This window comes from Talpa occidentalis, unplaced genomic scaffold (assembly GCF_014898055.3).
Source record: "Talpa occidentalis isolate TD23 unplaced genomic scaffold, MPIMG_talOcc4v2.1 talOcc4.2, whole genome shotgun sequence".
Lineage (NCBI taxonomy): Eukaryota > Metazoa > Chordata > Mammalia > Eulipotyphla > Talpidae > Talpa > Talpa occidentalis.
This window is the reverse complement of record NW_023602073.1, coordinates 34,925,426-34,937,309: the sequence shown is the minus strand read 5'-3', so window position 1 is coordinate 34,937,309 and position 11,884 is coordinate 34,925,426. Positions and strand designations below refer to the sequence as shown.

General features: G+C 52.1%; 1 pseudogene; it reads right to left on the bottom strand.

The window, feature by feature from the left end:
* Positions 1 to 6,265: 6,265 nt before the first annotated feature.
* LOC119252029 (class I histocompatibility antigen, Gogo-OKO alpha chain-like) lies at positions 6,266 to 11,622 on the bottom strand (annotated as a pseudogene).
* Between the last annotated feature and the right edge of the window lie 262 nt (positions 11,623 to 11,884).

Sequence of the window (11,884 nt, the reverse complement as noted above, 5' to 3'; positions counted from 1 at the left end):
GAAAGTTTCTTTTAAAGCCAAACACTGACTGGCCATACAGTCCAGTGATGACTGTCCCAGCTATTTACCCAACTAATTTGAAAACATATTAAAAAAAAAAAAAAAAACCCTGCATGGAAGTAAATGTTTATAGCAGAACGCCCACAAATGTGAACTGCCCGTTGTGTCTTCCTTCCAATGACAACAGTAACTACTAAATAAATGAAAATACAACAGTGCATATTTGTACACTCGATGTGTTGATGGGGAACAGCACTTCGCCTCTGTGGTCTCTTTCCCCAATACCATTGGCCTAGTCAGAAGAGCTCAAACTGAGGCCATGACTCCTGAGCAGCTCTCCTCACAGATGTCAGTGGCATCAAAATCAAGGAAAGTTTGAGAAACTGTGAGCCTGAGGCACCTTAAGGAGACCAGGTGGGGACTTCATGTGGCGTCCTGGGTGGGATGTCAGAGCATAAAAAGGACAATAGGAAACATTAACGTAACCCAAATAAAGTGTGGAGTTTATTGAAACTACAGAAGTATCGTTTCCTTAGCTTCACAAATAACTTAGTAGTCATGTGAGATGTTAACAGTTTGGAAGTGATGTGGGTTATAGAGGAACTTTACTACCTTTGCAACTTTTCTGTAAATCTAAGTGTCTTTTAAAATACCGTTAACAGGACCTCCCCGGTGGCGCAGCAGTTGAGCGCTGGGCTGCGAAGGTGCCTGCAGCCCCGGCAGTGCTGGTTCCATCCCCGGCCCCTGGCCTGGGTCCCACATGGCGCGCAGACCTCTCCTGCCGCCCCCCTGCTCCCCTCAGCAGTGTGTTTCATCAGTCTGCATGTTCTGTTCTCCACTCTGGCTCTGGTGAATCCTCTCACCCTCCCGCGCTACTGACTGTACCCAGTGCTTGTATAAATAAATAAACAAACAAATAAATAAATTTTTTTTTAAAAGTTTAAAAAATAAAATAAAATACTGTTAACAAAGTTACAGGTTGTAGAAGGAAAAAATGATCTACTTTCCAGATTTCCCAGTTTTTGCCATGAAGGGACTGGGGAGAGGGGTTCTGGGGAGAAGAGAAGGAAACCTCACACCCAGGGCATTCCCCTGAGTCTCCTCTCCTCTGAGCCCTGCTTCTCTGACTCCTCACAGAGCATCTCACCCCAGGACGCCGCCCTCCAGGACCCCCAACTCTGCCCACCTCAGCCCCGCCCCGTCCTGGCGGCTCCACCAGAATCCGGAGCAGCGCGGCAGCGCCCCCGTGTGGCCACAGGGCTGAGCACAGGAGACCAGAGCCGCCCTTTCTCCTGCTCAGCCAGGCCCTCCCCAGGCTCCCTGGGCCCCCAGCGGCAGGACAGGTCCACTGTCAGGTTAGGCGTCCTGTCCTCAAACTTCCTCCCTAGGGAGTGGCTGTGCACATAGACCTCAGGGAAGAGCCACGTCTCCAGGTCATAATAGCTGGTTCCCAGATTCTGGGTGAGTCCCTCTTGTATACAGGTTCCCTCAGTCTCTTTGGATGAAATTTTGGGCTCCTGAGTCCCTGTTATGTGTTCCTGCTTCCAGGGATGAAGTGTCTTCTCCTGGGAATCAACCCTAAATTCTCCATTCCTGGGTGAGGAAAGGAATCAAATAATAGAATCCGAGACACTGTTCTAGACCTTCTAGCATCCAGGTGATTTCTGTGCTCACTGAAGTGGGGGCTCCCTAGTCTCCGTGTCTTCTCCACATGGTGTCAGAGAGTGCAGTCAGCTCTAGGGGGTATCTGCTCAGATTGCTCATCACTGGGGGTTCTGGGGTTTAACCTGCTCCTTTATTTTCCTGAGTCATCTCTCCCTGGGGGAACTTACCAAGCTCAAGTCTTCAAACATCATTCACATCCTATCACCTCCCAGGTCTATTTCTTAGCTCAGATATTTCATCTCTTCTCCAGACTTGTCTGTCCAATTGCCAACCTCACTTTCATTTCTAATAGATCTTAGCTTCAGCTTTCCTAAATTAAAGACCAAGGATGCCCACACATGGTTCTTTGGGGTCTTCCCCATGTCACTGCAGGCTCCACCACTGCCTGCACAGTCTGAAACACTGAGTGTCATCCTTGACCCCTTTCTTACAGCCCAGCAGTAGGAAATGCTGTAAAGTCCATGTCTAAATACACACAGATCCTATCACTGCCTGTTATTTCCCTGCTCTCCTCCCCCTCCCCCAACAAAGCCACCAACCTCTCTGTCCTGGGACCTGTACTGGTTTCCTCCATTTCTCTTTCCACCTCTCACCCCTCGATGCTGCACAGCAGCCAGACTGAGACTCCTCAAGAGAAATCGCACAGGTCATCTCTGTTCAGAAAATCCGGTCATCTCTTGTCACCCCAAACATTACTCAGAAAGTCAAACCCCGCCAGCATCTCTGGCTTACACCCCAGTTCTTGTATGCAAAAATAAATAAATCTTACTTAAAAAAAAAAAGAAAGTCACACTCAACATCTGTGAGGCCTGAATGATCTACGTGCACACAGATCCCATCTCAGTTACCCGCTGGTCCAGCAGCCTTTCCCTGAGCCACACAGATTCCTGCCTCAGGCATTTGCCCTGGAGGTGGTCCTGCCTGGACAGAACTTCCCTGGACATCCTTGTGGGCAACATGTTCATCACACTTTTTCTCAAAGGTCATCTACGTGAGGCCCACACTGACCATGCTGGGGAGCAGCCGGCCTTCCTGTCCCCACACACTCTGGGCAGGGCTGCTTAAGGGTAAGGTTAGAGGGAGAAGCTGTAGAGGAAACAGAAACCCAACAGGACATTAAGATGAAAAATTACCTAATCCTCCTCTCTACTAATACCAGAATTTGGTTCTTTAAAAAAAGATGTGGAAAAGATGGAAAGAATTATCCAAAACACAGTCTAAAATGAGGCCCAAACCTGGATGAGTCTGGAAACCAATCTCTAACACCAGACTCCTGTGTGCAGGGATTGTCCTGGGTCTTGTGGGAACAATGACAGATGCCTCATGCTGCTGTCAGAGACGGGGACACCCAGAGGACATGAGGCCTGGTCTCTAAATATGAACAGAAAAATAAAAACCAAAATAAAATATAGACACATAGAATATGAAGACTGAGGACACAACTCTGGTCTGACTCTAGGCTGACCCAGCCGCATGCAGCCTCCACCCACATCCTGGAGACAGGACAGGCCCAGGGGGTTCTGAGACCCTGTGATCACAGGCCCTGCTTGGACAGGTGCTCCTGAAGGACAAGGACAAAGGAACAGAGAGATGACCCCTGAGGAGTGACCATGTCAAAGCTCATGATGCACTGAGCACTGACTGGACACAGGCCCCATCCCCCTTGGCTCCTCACAGCCTCTCCCGCCCCCACCTGCACAGACTTAGCACAGCAAACCTGCAGTCCTGGCTGGGCCTCAGGGCTCCTCTTTGTTTCATCTCAAATTTTAGGAATCTGCTAATTAACCCAGCACTGCTGACGCAGACAGCTGATGAGAAGTTCTCAGCTATCAACGAAGACTCGGAGTCTAAATGTATTTGCAGCAGGAGAGGCCCGGAAGAGCCATCGAGAGCAGCTCTGCCTCTCACTCTAACAGCCCAAGCTTTTATTAAAGATATGAACAAAAGAACAAGAAACTAGCACGCAATTGTGTTTTTGCTTATACGAATGAGTAAGTTACTGCTGAAAACAAGTTTTCCAGTTAGTGGGGAACATTCACACAAGCTAGCATGTCCTCAGAGAACAGGAGTCAGTTCTGGAAAGAAATTTCTGTTTGCAGCACTTCTAACCTCCTGAATTCCATGTGCAGAGTAAACAGGTGCTCTCAGAGAACTCCAGCGCCCTTTAGGGCAGCAGGCTGCCAACATATCCCCCTTTATGCTTTTGAAGCAGAGTAACTATAACTAGCTTTGGCAAAGCCTGTTACCCAAGCAAAAAATAGAATCTTGTAATTACTGTATTTAGTCCAAGATTTCTTTGTCAGCATGGATTTGGTTTTTCCAAGTTTCTGTAAATTTTTTTTTGAAAGTTGCAGATACTCAGAGGCGTGCTCCTGCTCATGCGGGGCAATGGCGGCAGCAGCTGCAGCAGCGATGATGCTGGCCAGGCTAGCAGTGCCTGCAGTCATCACCCTATGACAGTGTTTTAAGCGATGCAGCAACTCCTGCGTGAATGTGATAGAAGAGACCTCTTACCACCGTTCCTGGAGTTCAACTGGAACCTAAGTGGCTACTGGCCTTTGTTTAATTACTTCACAGCTGCCCATGGGATGACTTTCACAATTCCACCCCAAGATGGCAATTCTGAATGAGTACATTTGAATAGCCAACCACTCCTGGAACTCTATATGCAGAGCAAACAGGTGCTCTCAGAAAACTCCAGCTCCCGTAAGGACAACAGGTGTCCCACACAGTCCCACATGACCAGGTAAGAAAAATTTCATATCTGATGATCTTCAATAGGCAGGTAGACATTATTCTTCAGGAACTACAAAGTACAGGCAGGGATGTAGTCAGCGCCATCTCTGCTGGAGCAGGAAAGTCATCAGGGAGAGAGCACAGGTCAGTGTGGGGAGGGTACTGGTGAACAGGGCTGGGCCAGTCTCCCCACTGCCTCACATTATCATTTAAAAGTTAGAATCAGGGCCTCCCCTGGTGTCGCAGGCAGTTGAGCACAGTGCTGTGAAGCTGTCCATAGCCTCTGCAGTGCCAGTTTGAGCCTCTGCAGTGCTAGTTCGAGCCTCTGCAGTGCTGGTTCGATCCTGACCGGCGGCCGGTGCAAATCCCACATGGTGTGGCAGACCTCTCCTGTCTCCCTGCTGCTCCCCTCAGCAGTGTATTTCAGTCAGTCTGCCTGTTCTGCTCCCCACTCTGTCTCTGGTGAATCCTCTCACCTTCCTGGGCCTCTGGCCTATACCTCAGTTCTTGTATGCATGAATAAATAAATCTTAAAAAAAAAAGTTAGAATCATTCATATGCCTTTTCCAACAAAAAAGAACGAGAGTCCCGTGGTATTCTTGCATCACCGGGGAGGCACTGCATAAATATATAAATGTAGACACAAAGTACTATGAGGGACAGACTTTATTAAAAAATGTGGGTTTTTTTTGTATTCCCTTATATCCAGACTCATGGTTTCTTTTCGCCTTTTAGGACCCTCCAAAATTCACTCCCAGCCTGCTTGGTCCCTTGCCATACTCCTGCTTGCCTTCTCTTTGTCCTGTGCATTCTGAACCTCTTGGTTAGTTTTGTCTCCTGCAGGTTAAAAGCTACAAACCTTCAGCTTGCAGGTATCTCCAGTCCACTATGTACTGGCCCCCTGGACAGACCTGCTCAGACAGGACACCACTGCCCTGCCCTACTCCGCCCCCTCCCAGCAGGAAGTAGCCGGATAGACTCTGAAGCTGCCCCCTACCCTGGAGGCTGCTCTGGTGCCATGCTCTCTCTGGTGGGACTGAGAAAATCTGAAACCAGGAGAACTTGGGGAACAGTAAAGTCTAAGATACGGGCCTATGCATAACTCCATCTAAAAGCTGGGTCTGGTACAATGACCCCTACATGTGAGGGAGGCTTACAGCATCCTGAAAAAGGAACCCAAACTCATATGAACATGAACTTCAAAATAGAAAATTTTTGATTCTGCCTGTGTGCTTAATCCATATGTTGTCAGGAAATGTTCATGTTAGTTATAATGCATCCTATTCCATGTATCGTGTTACTTGTAGTGACTCTTATCTGCAACAATGTATTAATTGGATGTATTGGGAATCTAGTCTAAATATCACATTCTTAATACTAAAACAGCTGGTAGCCACATGGGTTCCAGGTGAGCTCCAGGATCCGTGACAAGTGACCCTTTTATCATATTTAAAAGGAGCTGCTGCATCACTTAAAACACCACACCAGGGCCTCCCCTGGTGGTGCAAGGGGTCGAGCGCTATGCTATGAAGCTGTCCACAGCATCTGCTGTGCCAGTTTGATCCCCGCCGGCGGGGGAGGGTCCCACATGGGGCGGCAGACCTCTCCTGTCACGCCCGCTGCTCCCCTCAGCAGTGTATTTCATCAGTCTGCCTGTTCTGTTCCCCATTCTGTCTCTGGTGAATCCTTTCACCCTCCTGCGCATCTGGCCTATACCCCGGTTCTTGCATAAATAAACAAATAAATAAAATCTTTAAAAAATGAACAAACAAAAAAACAAACAAAAAAACACACCAAAAGAGTCATACAGGCTATGCCAAAACTAATTATACTTTTTTTAAAAAAAATTTATTTATTTATTTATACAAGCATGGGGTACAGTCAGAAGTGCGGGAGGGTGAGAGAATTCACCAGAGCCAGAGTGAGGAACAGAGCAGGCAGACTGACGAAATACACTGCTAAAGGAACGACGGGCACAGCAGCAATACATTGTTGCAGAGGAGAGGTCTGCTGCACCACGTGGGACCCTCGCCTGGGGCAGGGATTGATCCGGCACTGCAGAAGCTGTGGGCAGCCTCGCAGCCCAGCGCTTAACCGCTGCACCACCAGGGAAGGCCCAAAGCTAGTTATACTTTGCTTTAAAAATAAAAAGGGGGATATTATGGGAGTCTGCTGCCCAAAGGGAGCTGGAGTATTTGAAGAGCACCAGTTTACTCTGCACACAGAGTTCCAGGATGTTAGAAGTTCCACAAACAGAACTTCTTCCCAGAACTGACTCCTGTTCTCTAAGGATGGGCTGGCTTGTGTGCATGTTCCCTGCTAATCAGGAAAGCTTGTTCCAGCAGTAACTTAATAATCTGTATGAACACAAACACAATTGTGTGCTATTTTCTTGTTCCTTTGTTCATGTCTTTAATAAAAGCTTGGGCTGGAAGAGTGAGAGGCTGAGCTGCTCTTAACGGCACTCTCGCAGCCTCCCCCCATTGCGAATTCATTTAGAGTCTTCATTAATGGCAGAGAATTTCATCAGCTGTCCTGTCTGCAGCAGATGTTGAAGTCACAAAATGAAGATGAGAAGAAATCCTGCATCACTCAGTCCCCAAAAGGCAGCTGGCTCACACTGTGAAGGAAAATGATCATGAACAAAGTTAGGAAGTGTTGACCTTCTCCATAGTCCACCGCATCCTCAGAATGACCCCTCACAGCTTCCCCATCACTTGGTCCCATCCTCTCTGGCCCAGTCCCTCCCACCGCAGGTCTCCAGGGTCTCACCTTTAGGGGCTGAGAGAGACACATCAGAGCCCTGGGAACTGTCGTTGCCTGGGGGAGAACAAAACAGAACATGGTCAGAGCCATGAGAGATGAGACCACAGGAGGGACTAATGTGGGTGACTCCCCCCTGGGCTCCATCTACACTGTCCCCAGGGGCTCAAGGACCAAACCCCTGATGAGCACTTACCTGCAGCCTGAGTGTAGCTTCCTCCTTGTCCACCTGTGGGAAGAAACATCCTATAAGACCACAAATGAGTCAGGCCATGAAATCCTAAATGAATTCCCTGGGTCACAGGGAAGTTTCCAAAACTGTGCCTGAGAACCCCAGGCAGGACCAGGAGATATGAAGGAAGGAGATGAGGGGTGACTAGCGCAACCACCTCCTGGAGTCTGTCTTCAGCAGGGACCTTTCCTGCTGGGAATCAGGATCCCATGACCAGAACTGCTGGAGACCCCCTAAGGCATAAAGTGCTGAGACAAGGAAAACATCAGGGTCATGGCTGGAAGACGGGTCAGCACGGGTCCAAAGACTGGCCCTTGTACAGACCAGGATATTCTTTCTTGTGTCTGCGAAACTATGTCTGGGGGACAAACTAGATTAGAAAAGAAACAGAATAACCTGATAGCGCAGAACCTTGGCCGTGAATGTGCGCCTGGACAAGGCTAAATGCCAAGAGAATGCTCATTGCCTAGTAACTAACCAGGAGGGAGGGGGCGGTTTGTAGCAATAAAAATGAGTTGCACCAGGCACTCGGGACACTCCAACATGAATGAGGGGCCTTGTGTCCCCCGGGTCCTGCTTCTCTTAAACTCTATTTTGTGTCTGTCATTTCTTTACTTCCTTGGTGCAATCAGATTCCTCTCTCAACCCTGTTCACCAGAGCTAGACTCTGGCAAGAATGATCAAGGTGAACAAGTGGTGATTTATTATTTTTTTTAAACTCTTTTTTTTTTTAAATTTTTATTTATTTATTTATACAAGCACTGGGTATAGTCAGAATCGTGGGAGGGTGAGAGAATTCACCAGAGCCAGAGCGGGGAGCAGAGCAGGCAGAAGGACCGAAGTACACTGCTGAGGGGAGCAGCGGGCGGCAGGAGAGGTCTGCGCGCCATGTGGGACCCTCCTCTGGTGGCCGGGGAGCAGCCGGGGATCGAAATGGCACTGCAGCTCAACGGCTGCACCACCGGGGAGGCCCTGGTGATTTATTTTTATAAATGATTTACAAAAGACTGAGGAGTAGCAATTAGCTCCAGACTGAGCAACACAGTATATAGATGGTACTTCCAATTACCAAGTAAGGCAAGTTCTACCTGGGATTTGAAAGCCCCCAGTAGACAAGACCCCCACCCACTTCCTTCTTGAGTATTTTTTTTAAAGATTTATTTATTTTTGAAGATTTATTTATTTATACAAGAACTGGGGTATAGGCCAGATGCGCGGGAAGGTGAGAGTATTCACCAGAGGCAGAGCGGGAAACAGAACAGGCAGATTGACGAAATACATGATGAGGGGAGCAGCGGGTGTGACAGGAGAGGTCTGCTGCGCCATGTGGGACCCTTGTCAGCGGGCCGGGATCGAACCCATACTTCAGAGTCTGCAGACAGCTTCACAGCGTGGCGCTCAACCACCTCTGCCACCAGGGGAGGCCTAAGATTTATTTATTTTTATACAAGAGCTGGGGTACTAGCCAGATGCGCAGGAGGGTGAGAGGATTCAGCACAGACAGAGTGGGGAGCAGAACAGGTAGAAGGACCAAAATACACTGCTGAGGGGAGCAGCAGATGCGACAGGAGAGGTCTGCTATGCCATGTGGGAATCTCCCTGGCTGGCCAGGAATGGAACCCGCACTGCAGATGCTGCGGACAGCTTCATAGAGTTGTGCTCAACCCACAGCACCACTGGGAGGCCTTACCTGAGTATTTCTTTTTCCACATCACAGCTGCAACCACCACAGCGCCACTGAGCACAGCTCCAAAGAGAACCAGGCCAGCAATGATGCCCACGGTGGGGATGGAGGACTGAGGAGGGGGCACTGGAAGGGAAGGGAAGGTGAGACTCTGACCCCCAGGCCTCACCTTGTCCCTCTAAATGTCTCCAGAAGGGCTCCTGATGTCCCTGAGATGCTCTGTTCCCAAGTTCCCTCCTTACCCCAAGTCAGGACTTGGGGCTCCAGCAGTCCCTCATGCTGTACATGGCACGTGTATCTCTGCTCCTCTCCAGAAGGCACCACCACAGCCGCCCACTTCTGGAAGGTTCCATCTCCCCCAGGCCTGGTCTCCACCAGCTCTGTCTCCTGGGTCAGATCCTCCCCATCACACTGCCAGGTCAGGGTGATGTCCGCAGGGTAGAAGCCCAGGGCCCAGCACCTCAGGGTGACCTTATGCTCAGAGGTGGGGTGGTGAGTCACATGTGTCCTTGGGGGATCTGAGGAGAAGGGTCAGAACAATTACACTTTGGGTTTTTCCTTCACTGAGACTGAAGCAGCCTCATGTGACCAACCTCAGAATGGGATGGGTTTGGAAGAGGAAGCACAAAACCTATAAGCCCTCCTGATCTGGAGAGTCTGGGATAATCTGTTTCTTAGAATGGGTAAATCAGGATAAGAGCTCAGGGTAGGAAGATGCAGGTCTCTAAGGAGGAGAACACAGACTTATGCTCCTGACATGGGGACTCAAAAAAGCAGGAGCCAGATCTGAAAAATGTTCATTAGACCAAAAACAAGACATAGTGAGAAACTGGGTCCCCAAGATGGCTGCCAGGTCAAAGTGATCCAATGAAGGGTGATGTCAGGGATGGCCTCCCCTCCAGCTCAGGAGAGACTGGATTCCTTAACATCCCTTCAGAAAAAGTAGGGCCCTGTGGAGAGTCTTTCTAGCACAGAACAGGAAACCCAGGAGGTCTCTTCCCTCTCTGACCAAATAGAGGTCTGTGTTTTTTGTTTTTAAGATGTATTTATTTATGCATACAAGACCTGGGGTACAGGCCAGAGATGGGGGGTGGGGAGGCGAGAGGACAACAGGCGGATTGACTGAAATACACTGCTGAGGGGAGCAGCAGGTGAGACAGGAGAGGTCTGCTGCGCCATGTGGGTCACCTTCCTGGCCAGCCAGGAATAGAACTCATGCTGCAGAGGCTGCCAGTATCTACATGGTGCTGTGCTTAACCCCTTGCACCTCCAGGGAGGCCCCGGAAAGAGGTCTGTGTTCTGACCATGACTCTATTTTCTCCTGGGGTGTCAGCCTGAGGGAGATCTGAAGCCACGGAGGCCTTGCAAGGTCCCTCTTACCTGAGCGCTGCAGCGTCTCCCTCCCGTTTTCCAGGAATCTGAGAAGCGACTCCAGGCACGTGCCCTGCAAGTAGTTTCTGCAGAACCCTCTGCCTCCCGCCTCCCACTTGCTGCGGGTGATCTGAGCCACCTCATCAGCTTCATCCGCCGCGGTCCAGGAGCGCAGGTCCTCGCTCAGGGTCAGGTAATCTGCGCCATCGTAGGCGTGCCGGCTGTACCCGCGGAGGAGGTGCCCATCGGGCCCCACGTCGCAGCCGTACAAGTTCTGGAAGGTGTGAGACCCTGTCCCTGTCCGCGTCACCCCGCTTCAGCCTCGCCGTCCCCCCCCCCCCCGCCCCCGGAATAAACCGAAACTGACCGCAGGGAGCAAAGCCCCGCGGGCTCTTCCCGGGGCGGGCCAGGGCGGGCCCACCTGCCTCAGGGGCGGCTCCGACGCGGGGTCTGGGGTTCCCCGCCCGCCCGCGGGATGGGGTCGCGCCTCGGCCCGGCGCTCACCCGCCTCGCTCCGGTTGTAGCGGCCGAGCAGGTAGAGCACGTCCTCTCGGAACCGCTGAGCCCTGGCCTTTATGTCCCGCGTCTCCCCCTCCCAGTACTCCGGCCCCTCCCGCTCCATCCAGGGCGCCCGCAGCTCCACCCTTGGCCCCGCCGCGTCGCTGTCGAACCGCAGGATCTGCGTGTCGTCCACGTAGCCCACCATGAGAAAGCGGGGCTCCCCGGGGCCGGGCCGGGACATGGCGGTGTAGAAATACCTCAGGGAGTGGGAGCCTGGGGGCGCAGGGGAGACCCGGGCTGAGCCTCCTCCCGCGCGGGTCCCGGCCCCGGGGAGGGGGCGAGGGGTGGGCTAAATTGTTCCGGGGCGGCGGGGCTGGAAGGGCCGAGACTCCGGGGCAAGAGGCGGCGGGGCGGGGAGGGCCGGGGAAGGACCGGGACAGGTCGGGCTGAGGGGGGACAACGGGGGCGACGGGGAACCGACCCTTTACGGGGTCCAGCGCCGCCGCCACCGGGGGATCCCCTTGCCCCCCCTCCTCAGCGTTGGTTTCCCTCCCGACCCCACTCACCCGCCCAGGCCTCCGTCGGGGCCAGCGCCCCAAGAGCAGCCGCAGGAGGAGCGGGGGCCCCATGGTCCTCGCCACCCGGCCGAGACGCTGGGCGCCCCGGCGGGGCGGGTGGAGACGCGGTGCCCGGAGCCCGGGGACGCTGACCGGCTGCTTGGCGCCCTCGGGCCGCGGGGAGAGGGAACTGGGCGGAGCCGCCAGCGTCCAGGCGGGAGGGCCTGACACAGGTCTTGCAGGGAGAGGTGCCACTGGGGGAGGTGGGAGTCCCCAACAGCCACCTTCCCCGCCCCAGACACCGCCCTGGGACCGAGACCCGAGAGCCTCACCCCGGGCCTGGGCTCGCCCCGCGCCCTCCTCCTCTTCTGCTCC